Raw genomic sequence first — 13,369 nt, 5'->3', positions numbered from 1 at the left:
ACCATGCATTACTCTGTGGAAGAAAAGCAGCACTATACCCTACTGCAATATAGGCTCCTGTTTGCAGTTTATCCTTAAGGGGAAAAAAATCATTTTTTGTTTGTTCTCAGGTTGCTTTCTTGTTAATTTCTCATCCCTTCAGGAGTGTGTGTGAATGTATGTGGTGTTGTGGGGGGTGGCGGGAGAGTGAAATAGGGATCCAAACAGGTTTCCATTCATTTCATCGTCCTTTTAGCACTAGTTACTAGAGGTGGGCTCACGCTGTAAAATTTAGATCTAGATCTGGGGTTGGGTTTTGAAAGAAGGGGATTAAAAGTTAGAATCTAGAGGTTCGGTTCAGATCCATCCCCTTCTAATTAAATATTAGCAAAAATCGGACAAAGAAACAATTGAAAGTCGTTTCGTGTGTTGATGGTATATTATCACTTTTGTTCTGATACCTCGAGGTTTGCCTCAGGGGAAAAAAAATACAGGCAACTTCTGCAGCAATGAAGCAATACAATATAAGCTTTTGTTGGGGCATCTAGGTTATTGACGTCAGATATATCATTGTTGAATTTGGCCCCAAGTGATCTGTTTCATTCCACATTAGTATCTATATAACACTTAGCCCTTATAGATTGCTTTATAAACATATTAATTTGTATTCAAAGCAACTACAACAACAGGAAACTAGAGAGCGAGGCACAGAGCTGTCTTGTCCAATGCCACTATGTCAATGTTAGAGCCAGAAATAGAATTCAGAAGTTCCTAGGTCCCAGGTCTGTGCTCAGACAACTTAGGTAGAGTTGATCACAAATGGAATTTTCATCCTATGGGAAATTCTGATATTTATTTCCATCCTGAATCAGGGCAAAAAAAAAAACAAAAAACCCCTTTAGTGTGATGGAAAGTTGTGAAAAAATATGATTTGGAAATTTTCTGCAATCAAAATGAAATATTTATTCATTCCCAAATCTAAATGCTTCCTTTTGATTTGTCGCTACAGTAGTTCTCACACTCGTTGAGTGTGTGGACCACGTTGTAAGGCTTCCTATCCAAACTTCCCAATTCCAATTCCACTGCGGCAACTGGAGTTCTCAATTGTCTGGAACAGGACAATATTACAGCAACAAAACTGAAATAAATTCACTTTAATACACTGGGGAGGACTGTTTAGTACATCAACAGATTTTGGTATCTGTGCTGTTTATTTCCTTCCCCTGAGTGTAGGATTTTACATAGATTAATAATGAATATCCTCTCACTGCTCTATCCTCTAGCGGGCAGTTTGTTTCTCTCCTCCTGGGTATTTGCTACCTCTATGATTTTGTTGCCATTTGCACATTTGATCATGGCTGAATTTACAAAGAAGAAACCCCTGACAGAGAAAGATGTGAAGCAGCCAGAGATGGTCAAAATTATCTCTGAACATCCCTAAAAGAGATCTGCACAGCACTAAAAGGAGCAGAAATCATCTCTGCTTGAAGAGTGACAAATGTTTCACCTTTGCGATCAACTGGAAGTGCTCCATAGACCACAGTTTAAGAACCACTGCTTGGGTATATGTATAAATTAAAGATTGCCTTAATTCCTGACATTCTGGAAAATCCTAACTGGTTAAAGGTAGTTCTTATAGGAGCAGCAAGTACTGTAAAACCTTTTGTACCATTCTGACTCATCACCCCTCTGGCATGCTGAGCAAATGCAGGTTAATGGTGAATCTTAATATTTGTATTAATTAAATTAAGTGTGTTATCCTAATAACTAGTGTCAATTTTTCATCGCTAGGTAATGACTAGAGCTGGGTGAGCTATTCATAACTAATAATGTATCTGAAGAATGGAATCCTTTTTTTGTTTGTTTTTTGGGGGGAATTCTCCGACAACAGACTGGTTTTTTTTACAAATGTTTGACATTTAAAATTAATTCAGGGATACTCCATGTAGACATATTTGAGCCTAAAAGTAATTCACTAACTATTCACTTTGACTGTACCTTTAACTATTCATTACTAGTTACTGTGAGATTATATGTACGTCTTTAAATCTGTAACAGGAAGGCAATGGGAGAGAGTCTGGGAAAGGGTTTAGGTAGAAGCTAACAGAAAGGCTGAGAGACAGACAGAGTAGCTCAAGGGATAACATTGTATTCCTTATTCTAATTAAGTTCCTTGTTCAGTGTTAGAAGAAAGCAACTCTTCAGGTGAGTCTTACCATTGTCCTGTGTCATGGAGCCAGAAATTGACTCATCTGGACACACCAAAACTAAGAGGAAAAAAGAAAATGTAAAAATTCAACCCTCCACAAGACGGGACTGGTCCTGAACAGGACCATCACTTCACCAGAATTCAAAATGCAACACAGCGACATAGGGGTCAACCCATTAATTTACACCATGCGGAGCGAAGCTGAAAATATTGATAAATAATTTCCCCACGAAGGTGATTAGAATCACTGTGTGCTCATTCTTAAAATGTTTGATGGACATTTCATTCCAAAAGGAAAGTATAGACTAATGTGCTTTTACAAAAGGGAGCAGAGGCCCAGAAAGCCTTTAAAAGGGCACCATATAAATAAGCAGAGCAGTGTGACTTTGGTGTCATTAAGGAAGGACACAAGAGATCATTTAGCAATTAGAATTTTAAACAAGGAACTCCCAGTAAAATCACAGTTAATGTCTGAGGTAGGCTGACTAGATGTCCTGATTTTATAGGGACAGTCCCAATTTTTGGATCTTTTTCTTATATAGACTCCTATTACCCCTGTCCTGATTTTTCACATTTGGTGTCTGGTCACCCTAGTCTGGAACAGGCAGTTCCAGACTAGGGTGACCAGTCTGGTCACCAAGAATGTCAAGGCATTCTGGGCAAGTGAGAATTCAAGTCACCCAGTAAGAAAGTAGTGGAAATATCAAAGAAAGAAATCCCCATGTGCAAGAGAAACTCCATGAAAAGTGACTCTTAAGAGCACTGAATTCATTGGGCAGAAATGTAGGTATGGCAGGGAAGAACACAGAACAAAGTCTGCTCAGTCAGTGGAAGTTGTGCAGGGAATTTAAGAATATGGTATTTGGAAACATGTCTGCTGAAGCAAAGGAATTGGGAGATTTATTTATTATTATTATTATTTATTACTATATAACTTATGAGTCCTAGTCATGGACCAAGACATCAATATGCTAGGTGCTGTAGAGACACAGAACAAAAAGAGCTTGCAACCTAAATATAAGACAAAAGACAACAGATGGTTACAGACAGATGAGGGAGTACTAGGAAACAATGAGACAACATTGGTCAAATATGAGTGATGCCTATTTCCTGGGATTTGTGTCTTAAAGCCAATTCATGAATAAGGTGGGACTGTCAAACTTAAGATTTGCAATGTTGCTAAATTTAAAACTGATTCCGGGACAGAGGTTGCTGATTTGTAATGAGAATTTTAAGGGGTTTAGCCATTGCCTTAGTTTGGACACTTTCATTACCTGAGTAATTCCAAAGCCCATACTAGCTACAAAGGCAAGGTGTATCACTTGTGTCACCTTTGTCATTAATGAAGCCATCATAAGTAGCTTCCTTGACTTACCCACAGCCATTAATATGGGTCTTATAGAATGCAGAGAGGAAGTTGGGACAGCGTTCAGTGAAAAAGGCCTGCTTAAAGGAGAAATAGCTCAGATTGTAATGAAAGAAGGGACCATATCCGACACACCCAACATAGCTGAGCCCAGAAGTTCAAATCCAAAATAAGGGAAGAGTGTAGAGGAAAAGTGTAATAGAACATAATAGTGGATGGACAGAGTTGTTCACACCATAGTGCCTATTATGGGGGGGGGGGGAGGAGGAAGAAAAGGTATAGCCTCTCCAATATGGAAGATATAATCTCCAAGCTAACTGATGCAACCATGTCCTCATCAATAGCTGCAGCTAGTGGTTGGTAGCAAGTTCCAGTCCATCCTGCTGAAGCCAAGCTGACAATGTTTCCAATGCTAATTGGAAGATATTGCTTTCCATTTGGTATTACAAGCATCCCAAATTTTTTTCAAAGGAATATGAAGAAGATTGTGCAATTCTTGGCAGGACTGGACGTTTTTATGGGTGACAGGAGGTCAGAGAAAGAACATAATGTACAGTTAAAACAAGTTCTGAAAGGAAATGAGGCTGCTGGACTCAACTAACTATAAATGTGTGTTCTGACAAAGTCAGCCACACTTCTCAGGGTATGTGAGTGTAGGGCAGATCCAAGAGTCAAAGCTAGAGCTGAAATGCCAGCATCTAACAATGTACTGGAACTGGTGCAATTTCTGTCTGACAAAATTCTTGAGATAATTCCGACCCCAATCTGTTTTAGAAGACCCAGATTTTTATGATCTTTTTCAATCTGGGATAAAGCCTGGTTTGGGGTTCTATTGACCAGTTCCTCAATACTGGCTCTGTGAAGTCTGCAGCCATTTCAGCAGATGCCAGCAGCTATAGGCTTGGTTGGGTACTGGCACAGTTATAGGAGTGCAAATTCCTAGTGTGGACAGAGTGAATTCTATATTGCCATACGAAAAGGGTCATGGAGAATCATCCAATGCAGCCCACACAGTAATTAGAGCATGGTGTGCCTATGGGGAAATGGAGGAAAGGAATAAATGTGTATAACATTTAGCCATACAGAAGTGCCAGATATCAAGTTTTACCTTTATACAACTGTTGGAAGTATTTGTCCATCTATATTATGGATGTAATAATTTAGTCAATTTCCCCCAAAACTGTGTGCATGGAACCTGTCATTTCTTAGTATACTGGTAGATCCAGGTAATGTAAATGACAAAAAAAAAACCCAATTAAATGTATGAATGAATGTCAGCCTTTCTGACTGCAGCCTTCATTAAGAAACTGAAATATGAGGTATTTTGTTACCTAATATTGAATATAGTTAATTAAAAGGTAAAGATTACATTTTGGTTGAGTTAATTTGAAATTTAAAAAACCCCATTTACACAATACATTTCTGATTTTCGTTATGGCAATTAATAGACCAAACTGTGTACCTAAGGTTTGATTATATTGATACAAAAATAATTAGATTAGCAAACACATTGTAAATATATTACCTAATACAAATAATATTATCACCTTGCTTTTTCATTAGATAGTACAGCAATATAATATAACAATATAGCTTTTATAGTATTAAAATACCCTAGTAAAATCATTAGTTGTATTTATTATATTTTATATTGCTATACTAACTAAAAAAACATGATTATATGAGTTGTATTATATATATTTATATATATATAATGTACTGCTTCTGAATTTGTTTTGGTCAAGAATTTGTAAAAGTGAAGTAAATTCCTCTATCAGAAAGTTTTAGTAACTTCTACTTTTACTATAGTGTTTTTAAGGGCCTGTATTGCCTTATTGCTTTCAAGAAGGTTGGTTTCTGGTTTGTTTTTTCTCAGTATTCCTCACCCACCAAACTTTCACATTCTTGCCTGCAAAGCAAATTCTAAAGAGACGTTCAGCAGTTGCCTGAGATATCAGTTTAAAAAGCCCGAGGGCTGTTTGAGAGGCCTTCTAAAAAAGCATGACATTCAATCAAAGTTCAGTGAGGAAAGTTTTAATGAATAAACTTGGTAAATTAGAAAGCACGGCAGCAGAGTGATTAACTCTCATTTGTGCATTAGTGTTAAAATTAATTAAAATGTTTAAGCCATAGGAGGCAGGTTACCTCCTCAAGACCTGGCGTTGCCCTCAGAGTCAGTCTGGATCCAGCAGCGATTCATCTTGCACAAGATGAGAGGGGGGTTAAAAGAAAAGAACAGTCAGGACAAATGTGTTTTCAATGGTGCTTAACAGCAGGAAGACCACTGAGACTTCAGTTCAGTGCTACTGAAGTGTGACATAATAATACAGTATGTACATTGTTGGGTATATTCTTTGAAAGAAATTTCACCCACCCTTTCACAGAGATTTCACTTTGGCTCGACATGACAAAGCTAATTTCATTACCAGGATGAATACTGAATTGTGCTACCATCTAGGACAGATTGTTAGAAATTAGCGCTATTTATTTGATTCAGTTAAACAATGACTGGTGAATCTAACCTTCTTTACCATGTACCATGAAGTATATGATACAGCAGTATACTTTTATATCAGTAGCCATTGCCATCTTTATTAATACTCTTTCATTACATCAACTAATTACATAAGAAGCTGACTAGTATATTCAATAGACTAGATAAACTATTTAGTTGAATACTTCACTGGCAGTATATAGTCTTAGCAACAAGTTTTGTAGAAAATCCTAAACATTCCATTGTTAGAAGCTTAATTTCTTTTAAAAATCTGTTTAGATTAGTTTCTTTTCAAGGACCAGGAGCTTGCATTTCTTCTTATACAGATCCACTATGATATGTCTGTTTAAAAAACGGTGCCTGTTTGGAATTATAAATGACAACCCATTTTATAAAGGGAAAAGTCTTCTTTGACAGCAGGAACAATATCATATGGGTGACAAATGGAAAAATGTGTCATATAGCAAAGCAGTTGTTTTCAGATGTTCACCACGGGCCAGTTATTAATTTTACATTGGTCAGAATTAAGGATTTTGGAGAAATTCATCTGAAACAGAAAGTGTGAAAAATTTCTGCTCCATGAAAATTACCATTATTTGCTGTAGATCTATGTTCATAACTTTAAAAACTGGCAGTCTTTCCTATTTTTTTCCCTCTATAGATTTCTTGTCAAGAAAGGTGTCAGAGGTCAATGTCAGAATGCCCCTTTGGCACCCATTAACTATAACCAGCAAACTTGTTCACTATTGATCCACAATGTCTAAATATCTATTATGTTGGATATAAAAGGTAGTTTTCACATCTTTCTAAAACAGATAATTCATAAAGGCCAAAGGGTCAGGTCTTGTGATATTTTATTGTTTCACTGTATCAGTGACTACAAGTGCGGAGGGAGAACAGGACAGACTAAGTGTCACTGAACTCTTGAAGGAGAAAGTTCTATGTCTTCTGAACACATTCATAGCTTCCCATTCATATATTGCAACACTAATGATATTTGCTTGTGTTTCGACTCTTCATTATGCTAACAGGGCAGAAGGACCCACAGTGAATTATATTTAAAGTTCGTGTTCATTACCCAGCTGTTAAAGTTCGGGTGAATCTGAATTCTGTTGAAATCAAGTCAAAACAGTAAAATGTGTTCCTGTAACAATTTACAGTGCCTTAGTTCAGATTGCTACAGCTAAAGCATTTTGCATCGTGACTGTAACACATCATAAAGGGTCCAGTCTTCCAGGGGTCAGTGTGTGATACTCCCTGGGGCTATCATAGGGGCTGTGCAAAAAGTGGAAGATCTTCAGCTGGCATAAATTGTCATAGCTCTATTTAAAATCAGGAAACACGTAATAACTCAAGTCACTGGCAAGTTACGCCAGCTGAGGATCTGCCCTAGCGTGCTTGTGGGTTGGAGGCCACAGTGCAAAAATCATCAGTTTTCTGAACAGAAGCTAGTGTGATCCCAGGCTAATGATCTTACTAGCTCTTACGAACCCACCACATTTACCTGAGGTTCTTTTAATCTTCACATTACTGAACATTTGACACTACTAACTTGTTACGTGTTCTTTTGCTAGCGTTTATTATCTAGCTAGAAGCACAATAAGGAAGAGATCGGGTCTGATGACGGTCCCATAGACCTCTACCAGAGTTGAGTCTACTCAGCAGCTCCCAGGAAGCACTAATTACTTTGCAGGATCGGCCCCATGACAAGTGAACCTTTCTTACAAGTTGGCTGGCATTGTCTTCCTTTCATGCAGCCGTCTAGCGAGCCCAAAGAGATGGCTCATATTCTTCTAGACTACATTTTTGAAGAAAGTAAATTGAGATGAATCATGCTAAGATGAGATAGTTAAAATGACAGGCTCCATAAGTTTCAATGCATCCTTATAGCTCTGAACACTAAAATGCAACTGAACATTGGAATAAGGGACAAAAGAGAATCAGATAACTAGTTCTTAGCAGGGGAAAAAAGCCATTTCTGGCCCAGCTGCTACACCATGGAAATCCACATAGTATGCTTTTAGAGCTGTACCTTAAAAAAAAAAAAACCAATTGTGGTTTCTTTTTATGACTGGTCATGGTTACACATCACTGCCTACTCTATGACACAGAGTTTGCAGAGTTTCTGAGGCAAACAATAAACCACCAGCTTTATTTCTGTTTACAAATGTTACCTGAGGGAAATGTGCCTATACCTGTTGGATAAATTACAAATCATCAACACTAAATATGACCTGCAACTCGCAACGGAGAAAAAAGTCAGGGCTGCCTTCAGTTACTCAGCCTTGGAGATTAGAAAACCTGACCAGTTCAACAGTTTGCTGCTTTAATTAATTAATTAATTAACTACATGTTAATATTTAAAGACAAGCAGCCTGCATATTACTTGCCTGAATTTGTATTTGACAGAAGATCCCAGTGCATTTGTAACTCAACAAGATTTGTTTTTGTAATTAGTAAAATTAGGGTGTTTTTTTTTTAAATGAAACATAATGAGAATTGGACTCAAGTGAGAACAAACATGGACATTCTGATTTGGGGCACTCCTAAGTGTGGGCGGTGTTCAGATCCAAGCTGTTATTTCAGCCATTTATAAAGATAAGTGGTGGGGGTTTGTTTCCTCCCCATCACCAATTATAATAAGAACATAGGCCCAATTTACATTACATCTAAAGTATCCGATCAGAGATCCTGATCGCAACAAGGCTGATCTTGAACTGGTTACAAAACACTTCAAATCTGTAGTGGGGATGCATCTTAACCCTACTGTAATCAGGTCACATAACTGAATCGGACAGTTCCAGACCTTAGTTTAGATGCTGGGACACTGTTCATGTTATGGGTGTTGTAACTGGGTCCAGGACAACTGAGTTGTAGCTGGGTCCCCTGACGCCAATATAGTTGTAACATAGATGGATCAAAATTAAAGGTTACTTTTTCTAGTGTATAGCTATTAGCAATCGTGAGCTGCTTAATATGAACCAGAAATAATAGTATTGTTAATAATATCGAAGTGACACATTATTAGCCTCTGTGGATGACTCTATTCCTCCTAATAATTTTTATTTTTATTTAATGTTTGGAGATGCTGTAAAAAGTGAGTAGTGTTTCAAAATGTGACCTCTGTGGGGTTTAAAACCTACTGAATCAGATGAGATATGAAAGTGTTCTGTGTAATATATGACTTAAAGCTATGTTTTTAAAACTTTAATAGAAAATGTCTGAGTCTTTAGATCACTATTTCTTAAAGTACAGTAAGCTGAGGAATTTGCTTCAGATGTTCTCATTTCCAAAAAAGAGCTATAGTGGGAGCACACGCTGTGTTTTCCCTTCAGCATGCCTCTAAACTGACCTGAAGGAATCAGCTTCTATTATACATCATATTTGTATAGCAGCTTCCCTCAGAGGATCTCAAAGCCCATTACAGCCCAGGCCTCATCTGAAGTAGTTCTGAGTGCCCCAGCCCTCACTGAAATCAAGTCTTACAGGATCAGTCTTCCATGAATTAAACCTTACAACACCCAGGTGGGGTAGGTAATTATTGTGTCCATTTCACAGAACAGGAAAAACTGAAGCACACAGACTTGCCCAAAGCCCCACAGTACATCTGCAGTACTACAGAAATAGAACCGAGGTATCCCGATTCCCAGACCCATATTTTAACCATAAGACCATCAACACTTCCTAGTAGTAAATGACCTTCTAGTATAATACTAATGCATTTGGTTCACATTACTTCTATGCTACCTGCTTTTTCCAAAGTGAATCCCATCACTCTCCAATGATCTTATGGTTTTATACTGGATTATCAGTACTTATTTCTCGGATACTCTCCTTTAAAAGAAAAAGCATACATTGTTCTATAGTAGAGGTCTGCTGTGGATAATAGGGATACTTGTGTATTTAAGAACAACAATAGCATATAACAGCTTTCATCCAAGCAACTCAAAGCCTTTCCCAGAGGTGGGTAAATATTATCATCCCCATATTACAGACAGGGAAACTCTGTGCAGAAAAGTTAAGAGACTGGGCTAAGGTGACACAGCAAATGCATGGCAGAGCTGGGAAGAAAAGATAGAGCTCCTGACTCCAAGTCTCCTGCTGCCTTACTTACAGCAATTATTTTGTTTTCCAATCTCTCTTTTCTCAGAGTTAGAAGGTGATATATAACAGACATTCACTCACCTGAAAGAAACAAAGGTACAGTCAAGCAACTGCCAGTAACAAAATGGCCACTTTAGGCCTGCAGCTGCTTGGATCTGCCAAATTTAAAGGACCAGACCCAGAAAAGCAGGTTGGGAAAGAAATTCCTATTAAAGGGCAACCTTACCCTGGAGAGTTAGTAAAAATCAGGGAGTTATTATGGAAGGTAGAGTTTACCACCAGCTTTGGGCTGCATTCCCAAGCAACCCGACTCCAAGAAGACCCGGTCCCGGCGCGCCGCGGGCCGCTACCGGCCTCACACCGTCCACGGGCTGTGCCTCGATCAGAAGGACTTGGGCCCCCGAGAGCGGCACCGGGGAGTGGGTCTTCTGTACGCCACATTTCCCACGAGGGGCTGCTTTGGTGGTATCCCTCTGAAGCACTTGGCATTGGCCACTGTCGGAATACAGGATACTGGGCTAGATGGACCTTTGGTCTGACCCAGTATGGCCATTCTTATGTGACTATTATCACTATAATACCCAGATACTTTTCAGATACGACATGTAATGTTGCCAGATCTAGGGCTGGGACATGGCAGTTCTGTGACAGAAGCAGGGCCGGCTCCAGGCACCATCTGACCAAGCACATGCTTGGGGCGGCACCTTGTAAGGGGAGGCCAATCTTGGGGTGGCGGGGTGGCGCTCGGGTGTTTGTTTGTTTTGTTTCAGCGAGGCAGCGCTCGGGTATTTTTTTTTTTTTTTTTGGTTCAGCGGGGCGGCGCTCGGGTTTTTTTGTTGTTGTTTTTGGTTCAGCGGGGCGGCACTCGGGGGGGTGTTGCTTTTGGTTCGGCGGGGGCGTTGTTTTTGGTTCGGCAGGGCGGCGCTGGGTTTTTTTGTTTGTTTGTTTTTGGTTCGGCGGGGCAGCGCGTGGGGGGGGGTTGTTACAGCGGGGTGTTTTTTTGTTTGTTTGTTTGTTTTTTGTTGTTGCTTGGGGCGGCAAAAAAGTTAGAGCCAGCCCTGGACAGAAGGCAATGCAAACTGCTCAGAGCAGCCTGACTGCCTATGACAATGCAGAGTTCCATGTGGGAGATCTAGAAAACATGATTTCCTGAATTAAATAAATATCATTTTAATGATTCCACCAGGGCCTTACTCCCTGTGAATGGATGGAGGTCGGGGATTTGTTAGTTGAATCCCTTAGGGCCCAAGCCTTCAGGTCAAACTCCGGCAAAAATCACTATTTACTTTTGTGTGCATTTGGCCTGCATAGCCACTGTAGTGGCAAGCCTTGTGGGAGTAATTCTGAGTTCAGTTACTAAGCATGCCTTCTTGACTGTGGACTGGCAAATACTACTCTAAAGTACGACTGTTTCTGGTCCCGGTTCTGCCACTGACTCACTTTATGATCTTGAGCAAGTCCCTTTACTTCTCTGTGCTTCATTTTTGAAATATGGCTAATGATAACAACCTACTTATTAACAGCACTTTTGAATGATCCAACCAAAAATACCATGTACATGCGCAGCATTTTATTAATTATATTATATTACATTTATTATTTACTGCTACTCCTCCTGATCTCTGTTGCACTTCTGACAAAGCATTGAACTCCTTTCTACTCCTGACCCCCTCCTCATGCATTTGCCCTCTACAAAGAGCACATTTCAATAAGCAACCCAACTCTCAGTCTTTCAGAGGGATTTGCCCTGCAGCTTCTGACCATGGAAGGGACCCCTGCACAGTCACAAGAACTGTTCCTGAGCGACAGTGGGGCAGTTAGATGTCTCTGTGGCACCATTTCACACCCACCCACCCTGGGACTCTGAAGAAGGCCCTCCATGTTTCTAAAATCTGCCTGTGGGGAGGGGGCAGGAGAGAAAGGACAAAGCAAGGATGGGGGATGGGTGCTTTACACACACACACACACACACACACACACACATATCCCAGTGGGGAATCCACACAAAAGGTTAATGCAGCCCCAGGCTGTAATTAGCCCTTTGCACAATCCCCTTGTTGCTGTGGAATCTTCATTTATGAGGGTTTTCAGGGGCAACGAACCCCTCCCCCCTCCCTACAAAGCCAGACTGCAAGGGAACTGGAGTGGAGACAAGGGGCCTTGATGGCAAAGTGGTAGAACTGGGCTTTCCCTCAGATGGCCTTGTGGCTCCAGCAGATCCCTGGAGACCTAAACTGCTCTCCGGGGTGCACAGAGGTTGGGAGCAGAAAACCTCACCACGCTGGTAAATGAAGTCATGGAAAATACAATGTCATGCTTATGACTCCCACCCAGGATTTTTATTAACAGGAGATAACACTCCTTCCCTCATCTCACCCCCGCCCCCTCCTCACCCTTTGAGAATTCATTGTCAGCACAGTTTGGGGACAGCAAGTTTGTATGTGAGCCAGATTTGTCATGGTCATGATGGGGAGCGATTATTCATTGCCCTAATGAGCTCAAACAAGTGATGTTCATCTCAATTCAAATTTTAAAATAGTTACTCTCGATATTGCTGTAGTAATAGTTACCCAATGTCTAAATATAGAAACATGCTATCATCCATATACTACACAGTGTGTGGCCATTAGCTACAAAGCACTAGAAAGTAAACTTTAGTGAACAACCTTGCACTGGCCAGGGGAATTTACCCATAAGGCTTTTCCCTCCATAACCCTCTGATTCATTTTCAGGCACTCATATGTAGACATTTCACAATAGGGTGACCAGATAGCAAGTGTGAAAATTCGGGACAGGGGGATCGGGGGTAATATTGGCAAAGCCTCAAATATTGGGACTGTCCCTATAAAATCAGGACATCTGGTCACCCTATTTCACAATGATCACCATGGGCTAACCTTCCTCCCACTGAAGTCAATGAGACTTTTGGGTTTTATCCAATAAATTCTTGAAACTCAAACAGAATATCTCCTTTAATAAATCTGACCCTTTCCGCCATCTTTATAACTGGTATGCCAATGCTACCATTATCAAAATGCATTTACGGTATAAACAGGATGCTAGTTAATATGATCAGTAGTGTATCAATGCCACAAAGTACAAGAGCACTAAACTTCCATCACTTAATTTGTTTTAGCTATTTCATGCTGATAGTCTAACCACACAGTGTTTACACAATGCTTGAGGAGAGTGGGGGAATCCCTTGCATCATTGCATA

The 13,369-nt window shown here is 39.9% G+C and overlaps 1 long non-coding RNA gene across 1 annotated transcript in view; it reads right to left on the bottom strand.

The window, feature by feature from the left end:
- LOC122173819 (uncharacterized) overlaps nt 1–10,895 on the bottom strand; it is a 37,833-nt gene extending 26,938 nt beyond the window's left edge. The window contains exons 1-2 of the long non-coding RNA XR_006174710.2: nt 5,700–10,895; nt 2,196–2,246 (exon numbers count right to left, since the gene is read on the bottom strand). This is a non-coding gene — a long non-coding RNA (uncharacterized LOC122173819). The remainder of the gene's footprint in view (nt 1–2,195; nt 2,247–5,699) is intronic.
- Nucleotides 10,896–13,369: the final 2,474 nt, after the last annotated feature.

Source organism: Chrysemys picta, chromosome 8 (assembly GCF_011386835.1).
Source record: "Chrysemys picta bellii isolate R12L10 chromosome 8, ASM1138683v2, whole genome shotgun sequence".
Lineage (NCBI taxonomy): Eukaryota > Metazoa > Chordata > Testudines > Emydidae > Chrysemys > Chrysemys picta.
Note: the sequence above shows the minus strand (reverse complement) of the source record. Positions and strands in the feature narration are given on the sequence as shown.